Source organism: Orcinus orca, chromosome 9, assembly GCF_937001465.1.
Source record: "Orcinus orca chromosome 9, mOrcOrc1.1, whole genome shotgun sequence".
Classification (NCBI taxonomy): Eukaryota; Metazoa; Chordata; class Mammalia; order Artiodactyla; family Delphinidae; genus Orcinus; species Orcinus orca.
Window position 1 is genome coordinate 81609216 of NC_064567.1, and position 10282 is coordinate 81619497.

The 10282-nt window shown below is 35.2% G+C and overlaps 2 pseudogenes; both read right to left on the reverse strand.

Annotated features, from left to right (window-relative positions):
* Window positions 1-4293: 4293 nt before the first annotated feature.
* Window positions 4294-5056, reverse strand: LOC101277472 (serine/arginine-rich splicing factor 3-like; annotated as a pseudogene).
* A 158-nt stretch (window positions 5057-5214) lies between these two features.
* LOC125965365 (DNA (cytosine-5)-methyltransferase 1-like) lies at window positions 5215-6263 on the reverse strand (annotated as a pseudogene).
* Window positions 6264-10282: the final 4019 nt, after the last annotated feature.

Below are 10282 nucleotides of genomic sequence, written 5' to 3' on the forward strand. Positions count from 1 at the left end.
ATAACATTTCCATCACTCTATAGGTTTCCTTGTGCTCTTTCCCTGTCAATCCCCTACATTCTCAGTCCTAGGCATGCACTGACCTGCTTTCTGTTCCTATAAACTAGAGTTGCTTTTTCTAGAATTTCACGTTATTGAAGCATATTATATGTACTCTTTTATATCTGGCTTCTCTCACTTAGCATAATGATTTTGAGATTCATCACTGTTGTGTGTAGTTCAAACATTTTCATTGCTGGTTGGTATTCTTTTGTATGGATATACCAGCTTTTGTTTATCCATTTACCTGCTGATGGACTTTTGAGTTCTTTCCAGTTTTTGGCCGTTACAAGTAAAGCTGCTCTGACTATTTGTGTAAAGTCTTTCTATGAACATATGTATTTAATACTCTTGCATTATAAGAGTGAATGTTTAACTCTAGGAGAAACTTGCAAATAAATTTGCAAAGTGGTTGTACCATTTTACATCACCAGCAGCAACGTGCGAGAGTCATACATACTGGTCAACACATTTTAGCCATTCTAGTGAATATGCGCTGGTATCCCATTGCAGCTTCATTTGCATTCCATGATGTCAAACACTTTTCCATGTGCTTACTTGTACATCTTTTTTATGAAGTGTCTGTTAGAATCTCGTGACCATTTTAAAATTGTTTTTTCCTTTTATTATTGAGCTGTAAGAGTTCTTTATATATTCTAGATATAAGTTCTTTCTCAGATGTATGTGTTGTGAATATTTTCTCCTAGTCAGTGACTTGCCTTTTCATTTTCTTCGTGGTATGTTGTTTCAGTTGCCTTTGGCACTTGAAAATGATTTTTGTCATGTTGTGTGGTGACATTTCATGTGGTTTTAACATATTTTAAAATAGTTATCATTAATATCTTTTTCTGAAAAGTGAAGAAAATCAAGTGTTGTGAAACATTCATTTACACATCATTTAATTCTTAAGATCTCATGGGGGTTATCCTTAAGTTAAAAACATAATATTGTGGTACTGAAGTGAAAGATTCAGGTATCAAATTATTGAACATATCTCTAACCTATATAGTACCTATTATTTCAAGCAATGGAATATATCTCCCTGGAGACTAGCTGCCTTAAGGCACAGTCACCATACTGTATTTCAAAGTTATCTGAAATAATGCATTCTCGTGCATGTTTACATTATGTGTTAGCCCCATTTTTTTCTTTTTAATTTTTATAAATCAAATATATAAAATTTACATGGTTCTAAAGTAAAAATTCTATTAAGAATATTCTTATTTTTAAGACTCTTAAGACTCTCTTAAGAGTCTTATTTTCATCTCCAATATCATATTTCAATATTCATATATGAATAATCTTATTTTTCCTTTTTATAACAGAAAGATACCATTCTACTTTTTTCTGTTCTTGTGTATCTTATGTTTTATTCAAATAAATGCCCTTTCAATGAGTAAAGATTAGAACAATTACTTTGGAAAAAATAATACAGCATTTGGGCAACTTCTGGAATTCAATATTCATAAATTTTGCTGAATAAGACAGTTTTGATAATTATTACAGATTCACTTTAACCTAAAATAATTGATTCTAAGGAGATAGTAAATTCTTACTTCACAAGAGGACACATGCAATGTAATCATAAAGGTAAATAATAATGACAGGTAACATTTTTGAGTGTTTACATACCACCCAGCATTCTAAATAGTTTATGTGCATTATCACTTTGAATGCTTACAATCACGCTATGATGTAAATGCTATGATTAAACCCATTTTCAGCTAAGTAATGAGAGGTTTAGTTACTTGCTCAGGGTCACAGAGTTGACCAGAATCTGAAGTCTCAACCTGTAATTACAGTGCTTAATGATCAATGCTAAGATACAGAAAAAATAAACATATTTTAAGATATATGTGGTAGCAGATTAAATATATATGGAATAGATTGGTAGCAACAACCAAAAGTAAGATTCAGAATTAAAATAACATCTTATAATTTTAACTAGTTTAAACCATTTTAAACCACACTGACAGATATTTATTGTCAATATAAATAGCAATTAAATTGCATATAAATATTATACATGTATATTTTATGAAAGATCTACACTCTTTTTACTATAGTTGAGTGTACATGTTCAACTAACCTTTTATACACACTCTCTAGCAAGTGTCAAATAAAACCAGATGTAAGAAAATTACATGATCAAAGTTTAAAGAAATAGAATTCTTAAATAATATACACAATAAAAGATAGAACCCAGCTGTATGCTGCTGCAAAAGAAATGAGCACATGAGAATAGATTTTCTCCACTCTATTTTATTATTGTTATTAACCCTGTAAAATGAGATTCAGTACTCCACCTTAATATTTATTTTCTTGCTAGAATTGTACCAGATGGAAGAATTTTATATAACTGAAAACACTGATTGGTATGTCCTTCTGTTAAGAGTATTATCACCAATATAATTCTACTTTCTTTTGTATCTTAACAAATATTATTTTTTCTTTTTATGTCATGCCATATAACCCTTTTTCTATTGTTATTATGTCATACTATGAAACACTTTCAAAATACTCCTTTCATATATTTTGCACATGTCTTTACAAAACCAGGCCACCTATGAGTCATATGTCAATGCTGAATATCAGAAAGGATAACCCAAAATGCAGTCACATAACCTAACCAACCTGCCAAGCAAGAAATCAAGGATATAGTAAAATGGGAAAGGCCTGCTATTAGAATCTTAAATAAATATTTATGGGAAATAGTTTGGAGCAAGATGTTTACAGAGGCTCAAAAGGAATGCTATAGCAGACATTAACCTTAACATCACTTAATTGTCCAAAGGAATATGGGGAACTGAGCAGTCAGTGCATCAACTGAAGGGTGCAGAAAGTAGAAGTAGGGATGTACTTCATGAAGCAAAAATGCATAATCACATATCAGAGGTTCTTTAAACTTCAGATGCAAAGGAACCTTTTCAAGTTCAACAGTGATGGAAAAATTGTTTGGCATGTGTCATCTTTTTTTTTTTTTTTTTTTTTTGAGGTACGCGGGCCTCTCACTGTTGTGGCCTCTCCCGTTGCGGAGCACAGGCGCAGGCTCAGTGGCCATGGCTCACGGGCCCAGCCGCTCCGCGGCATGTGGGATCTTCCCAGACCGGGGCACAAACCCGTGTGCCCTGCATCGGCAGGCGGACTCTCAACCACTGCGCCGCCAGGGAAGCCCGTGTTATCTTTTATATAATCCCTATGTACAAAAGATTCACATATGTGTTTGTAATTATGGGAAGCTGCAGATAGATTTATTAAAACTTTTAACCTAAATTTGTTTCATCAATACTTTCCAACAGACAAGACTATACTACCCTTAACATTAGCAAACATAAATGTAGAATACAATACCAGTGATGACTGGTGTTCAGGTATTTAGACTTCATGATATAAATTAACTGACTACATTTTTGTTTTGTTTGTTTGTAGCTTGTCTTCTTTATCCTCACCTACTCCTTTGCTTAACATAATTTATTATAGTTTGTATTATTTTCTTATTAAAAGCTATAGAGACTCACTAAAACAATGATGAGATGCAATAAATAAAGAATATATTAAACCCATCAATGTTACCACCTAAAGATAATTATTTTTAGTTAACAACCTGTTATATAGGCACATATATATGTTCATATATATGTGCATATGTATATGAGTTGCTACTATAAGAAGGTATGTATATATGTGTGTATGTATGTATGCATAGTCTTATTTCTAACAAGGAGATCATTCTGAATACATTTTTGATCATTTAAAAATGAACAGCATAACATGCTCATATTTTCATGATAATAAATACAAATCAAAAGTTTTATTCTTTAATAGCTTATAAACAATAGTGTACAAACTATTCCTATTATTAAACATGTTCTCAGAATAATTAAGTGAAATTAGAATTGTTAGATCAAGGGGTTTTTATGGCTTTCTGCACACTTTTTGGTTTTTTTTGCTTCTTGAAAGAATTTGCCCTCCATCTTATCCCCTCACGGAAGGTGTAGCAGGATAATCTTTCCTCTGCATCCGTAATAACTCTTAACAATTTTGCCAATATAATACAAATAAAATATTTTACTTTAACTCATATTTTTATTATATCTTTTCAAGAATTTATTGACCTTGCTGTTCTTTTTTTGGTGTGTTTATTAGTGTCTTTCACTCAAAATTTTTTTTTTTTTTTTAAGCTGGTCAGGAGTTAGAGTTTTATTATCAGTCTAGGCAAGACTAAAAATTCAAAGCAAATTCAATTTTGCTTAAGGGAACATTGTAAAGTAACAATTCTTCATATTACATGCCTCACGTGATCCATTTCAAACCACAGAGAATTACACCTTTATGTGTCACTGTTCCAAGAGACAAACAAATGTGAACAGCTAAAACATTTTAAAAATGCACCAAGCTTATTAAGTCTCAAACAAAACTTGAATTTTCTGTACATACACCTGTCAAATGAAGTTATTTCCTGTGCACCACTCCTCTTGCAAAGTGGTCTTCTGTTCCCTTTCATTTGACCTAGATCAGCTAGGAGACCTACAGAAAGATCGGGATGGCTTGTGATTTCTATCCTGGGACAGTGATCTCTCTTTTCTCGTATATCTAGAAAGGGACCTGCTCCAGCTGCGGGAGAAGCTTCTCCGTCTTGGAGATCTGTGGCGAGGTGGAGGACTCCTCCTCCAGTAATCATCTCGAGGTCAACGACCCCCAAGAAGGAGGCGGCCACGATTTCAACTTCTCTTTTCCCCATTCGACAGGTCCACTCTTACTCGGCAGCCACATAGTGTTCTCCCGTCTAGTTCTCGGACAGCATTGGCTGCATCTTGGGGATCTTCAAATTCAACAAAAGTGAAGTCAGGAGGGTTTCTAGCAACCAACACACTTCGGAGTGCTCCACAATAGCCTACAGCTCATTCCAATTCAGTCTTGTTACCATTGTTTCCAAGATTACCTACATAAACTTTACACTCCAATGGACAGGAATCACGATACATTTCGAGATCTCGGGTTAGAAACGCAGAGGCTCAAATCCCCTCCCGCGTGGCACTCGCAGATGCTCTTGCACACCCATCGTCCACAAAATGGCCTGGCAGTCGGATTCTTTGCCACTGCGCCACCAGGGAAGCCCAGTGGTGATGTTTAGGAAGGGACTCCTCTCCTTTTAGAAGCACTTCTGTAGATATTTCAGTAATATATCTGGGATCTGTTTATCTTTTCATCCTCATCTTTCTCATCAGAAAGTTGTGGTTTTACTCTTTCAGGTTCTTTTCCTTCTGGTGTCCGTTTGCTAGCTAGATCTTTGGGTTCACTTCTGTGCCTCTTTTCAACTTAGTCTTCTCCTTCATTCGTTTCAGCCTGAGCTCCTTCGGGCCTCGCATCTCTGTCTGGCTCCTCCTTAGATTTCTGTTTAGGTGTTAGTCCTTCGGTTTGACTTCTGAGTCTCTTTTTTTCCTGGAGGTTACCAGGCTTTACTTTATCATCTCTTTCTTCTTCCACGTGTGTCCCTGGTCTTACTCTTCCCGGTTCTTCTGCAGGGAGCAGTCCAGCAACTCGCTCTCTGGATGTAACTCTACGTCTCTCTTCCTCCTGGTCTTTTTCGTCTTCATCGACAGAATAATCTGATTTTGCTTTTTCAGGGTCTTCCTCAGGTTTCTGTTTGGCAGGGCCCCTTGTGAAATGAGATGTGATGGTGGTCTGCCTGGTAGTTTGCCTTGTAATCCTGGGGCTACATGAGACTTCAGCTGATTTTGTTTCTCCATCGGACTTGCTTCTCCTGGGCATGCAAAGTTTGGAAACAGGTCTGGGGGACTAGTTTTTCTCTGCTATTTCCACTCTGCGATCCTCACCACTTGTCTGGCTCCCGTTTTCTAGACATCCATTCACTTCCCGAATGAAACCATGAGCTCCGTTCTCAAGGACAAATCTTTATTTAAACGGGATTTGACTTTAGCCCGGTAGCCCTCCTCTGATAATTCTTCTTTATGTAATTTGGTTTCCAAGTCACATAACTGATTCTTTATTTCTGTCTGCAGAAATTCAGGCAAGAGATTCCATTTCTCCTTCACGCATTCCTTTTCTGTTAAACTATCTCTTTCCAAATCTCTGAGCCGGATGGTCGCGATGATTTCGTGAGCGGCATCGTGAGGTTTGTCATAGACCGGCAGCGGCCACGGGTAGACGGCGGGCTCGGCCCCCATGGGCGACTTGAGCCTCAGCTCGAGCTTCTCCGCCATGTCTGCGCGCGTGGCCGCCGCACCAGGCCAGTCGGGCGGTGGGCCGAGGGGCGGGGCCTTTCACTCAATTTTAACCTGGAATATTTGTCATTTTTTTTGGTTTTGCTTTGTGAGCGTTTTCAGAGACAGAAATTTATTGTTTACAATAAATTAAGCAAATGATTTTTCTAGTTAATTGTTTTGATTTTATACTGTTTGTAATTTTTTTGCACACAGACAACTAATGTTAATTTTTATGTAGTTAAAACAATTAGTGTTTTCCTTAATGGAAAACTATTATTTTCCATTACTTGTCTACTTATGCAGTTATTCCTTAAAAGGCCATATATATATAATATTAATTTTGCTTAATCATAAATACTCTCTTCAATCATCTGGCGTAAGTTCAACTAAATTTTTCCATACACAATGTTGCCATTAACTGTTTACTTACTCCTAATATGTACAATCTTGCTGGATACTGAACATCACATTATTATAGCTTTTATTGAAACTATTTATTTATTGAACACTTACATTGAACCAGGTTCAAAATTGCTCTAAATTCAATTAAAAATCTCCATAAACTATGAAGTATGCAGTAAAATTCCATTTCACAAATAAGGAAGCACAGAATCAGATTAAATAATTTAAATAGTTGAAAGAAGTTTTGATATCTAGTGTATTTAACTGTGTTTTGTTAAACACAAATACTGCTTTTTAAAGCTGTTTTAGGAATTTTTTAAAAAATCTATAAATGGATGAATAAATAAGTAAAATAATTCTAATGATGTATGCTATAATTTATTCAGTTAAGTCTTTTTTTTTAGTCTAACACTCTAATTCTTCCCACCAAACATAAGGAATTGCCTTGAATGCCATACGCCTAAAGTTCCACACTAATTTTTAACATTAACCAAATAAATCTGCCAATAAATTATCAAATAAGAAAGAATGTTCCCCCATTGTGTGATAATTTACCATAAACACAATTATTAAAAGAATATAGTAAAATTTGGAGGGCAGATTTTGCATAGAGCCTATTATTCTATAGTGCATAGTTTGTAAGCAAATAAGATTTGTTAAATCAGCAAGTATGGAAGCATTAATGACTTTATTAATTTACCTAGAATACACCATTCTGAGAAAGCCGAATTCAGTTTTGACCCTTTACTCTCAATGAACATAGGTAATTTTAAGAAATAAAATAAGTCAGTGTTAAATACTAGGATATCATTTGTTTATTGGAGACTGCTGATCCAATTCCTTTCTCCTTTGTATCTGCAAAGCACCGTTTCAGTACCTTTTAAAGTTAACGTGATGTAAGCTATCCACATGGCAGGGATATACAATAATGCAAAGCAGATGAATTTCAGCCCCATGGGAATTTGCAGTGAGTGAAAAAGGGTTTTATTATCCATCTAGGCAATTGCACAGATAAATGTCAGAAAAGCTGATAATTTTAAGCTCATAAATAAGAAAAATGTAAGTAAACAACTTTATCCCCAACCTTTTCTAGTGATGAAGCAAATTTTAAATGATTTAATAGATTTGATGCTTCATATCATTTTCTACAACTGGAAAAAATGAACAGTTGTTTAAAAATAATGTTATAGTGGAGAAGAGCAGAGAGAGCTAAATACTTGGTTATGACCACATGCATATTCTTAAATAGAAACCTAAGAATAAGGCAAGAAAACCCTACAAAAGAAGCCTGCATAACACAGGAAGAGATGCCAGTTTATAATCTACCTGTTTTAGAATAGTCAGTTACTGTTACTTTGCTTCTTACCTAATGAATAAAGAGATATGGGAAAGGAATTTTAAGTATAAGGAAGTTTAAAGATATTTGTATGCAATCCTAAAGAGCCGATGTTATTTTTTCAATTATTTTACTGATGAAACTAAAGTTCAAAGTCAAACAGCCATTAAATGGCAAAATCTCAGCTCATGTCCATATTTGTTTAATTTAAAAATGTTCTTCCACTTGGCCATAAGAACACTTACAGAAGATTCCATAAAAAATAAAACTATGAATATTTGTTAGCTAAAACATACTCATTTTAATGACATTACAATAAATGTACATAAAATAATATCTATTATAATGTCTAAAAATACATTAAAATAAATGTGAACAATGAATTAGATTTTTTAAAAGCATCAAGTCATTATGGCAACCTTCAAAATTTACAGTCCTGGGCTTCCCTGGTGGCGCAGTGATTGAGAGTCCACCTGCCGATGCAAGGGATACAGGTTTGTGCCCCGGTCTGGGAAGATCCCACATGCCACGGAGCGGCTGGGCCCGTGGGCCATGGCCGCTAAGCCTGCGCGTCCGGAGCCTGTGCTCCGCAACGGGAGAGGCCACAGCAGTGAGAGGCCCGCTTACCGCAAAAAAAAAAAAAAAAAAAAAAAAAAAATTACAGTCCTTTACTTGCATGCAACTATTATTTACTACTGACTACTAAATATAGTTGCACTCCTCCCTAGAGCACTTTATTCTCTACATGCAAATAAACATAAAAACAATGTGTTTCTAACCTAAACATTCTGATAAATACAAAGAAAGTACACCAAGAGCTAGGACTGGTTCTTCATCATTTAACTAAAATTTTGTAACATTTTAAAAACAACAAGCATAAAAATAATAGAGAATGTTCAGAGTTAAAATATCATAGTCATCTTTTAGTTTAAAGCTGTGGCTTTATGTTATTCTACATTATATTGTCAGATTCTTATTTTAAAAAGGTCAAAGTCAGAAAGAAATACATATATACACATATATATAGTAGTCAGAAGTATGTACTTGTGCATAAATCTAATAGAAACATAATGTGTAGAATGTAAATTGTAATCAAAATGTAACATATTTTTGTCTCCCATATTCCCTTCAAATTTATTTAATTGATAAATCTTTTGCTGTGCCACTGGGAGAAATTTAGGTAGGTCTCATTGACTTCTCTGTTAACTTTTTGGTCATCAAGGGTCCTATATTGATTTTTAGTCTCTGAAAACAAAGATTAAATCAAAAATTAAAAATATCTAGTCCAAGATGTCATTTAACATAAATCTTCACTATAAACTAAGACTTCTTTTCCACCTTGCCAAAAGTTGGCGTTCTCTGACATTTGGAAGAAGTGCTTGGCTTTTTTATCTTCCTGCTCTGCCTACCTCTAAGTATGGCAGAGAGAAGGATAAGGGAAACAAAACATTTTTCACTTGAACTGATCACTGTTTTTTCCTGTTATAAATTAGTACTGGGCCTAGCAAATGTTTAGAATTATCTCTTTTTCTACTGGGACACTAAAAGTTCTTCTGAGATTCCTGGGGTTTTCTCCCACCTGTGCTTCTTTTGACTCATATATAAGTAGTTCAGAAGGTGGTTTGCAATCCTTCAGAAGCCCCTAGAAAACCCTTATATACTTCTGGCTTCTTGCTGCTTGAGTCTCTTTGTCCCTGTACGTAAGTGACCCATCAGCCAGGTCCCGAGAAGACTCCACAGTGGCATTGGTCTTCTAGTGCATAGCTCACTTCTGGTTTATAGGAAATATACAACCTCTTCTCCAACAAACTCAGAGTACAGTCTGATTCCAGCCTTAATGCAACTGACCTGGCCCTGAAACCACAGAACTGATTTGCTCTCTTTATCCTCAAGATTTCCTGGATCAGATAATCCCCAAATTACAGTGGTCACACATTAAGTTCTTAAGTGATCCACTTAAAGCACCACCACCTGCTAGGCTTCATGTGGCAAAGCTGGCAACTACCTCTTTGGGTGGAGGAGGAATATAGCTTATAGAAAAACTTCAGGAAATTCACTCTCTTCTACATGATCTAATCCAGGTTTCACATATTCTTGATTTTACTAAGTGGTCTAGGATTCAGGGACCCAGTTCTAGAAACTTTTCTGAGGCAAATCCTACTATTTCCCTGACTAATGGGCATTTCTTGAATCTATGAATATCTGTAAAGAGATAAGTGTGTATGATTCTTGGTTTGCAATAGTGTGAAGATGCTATTCATTGTCTTCAAACTTTCAC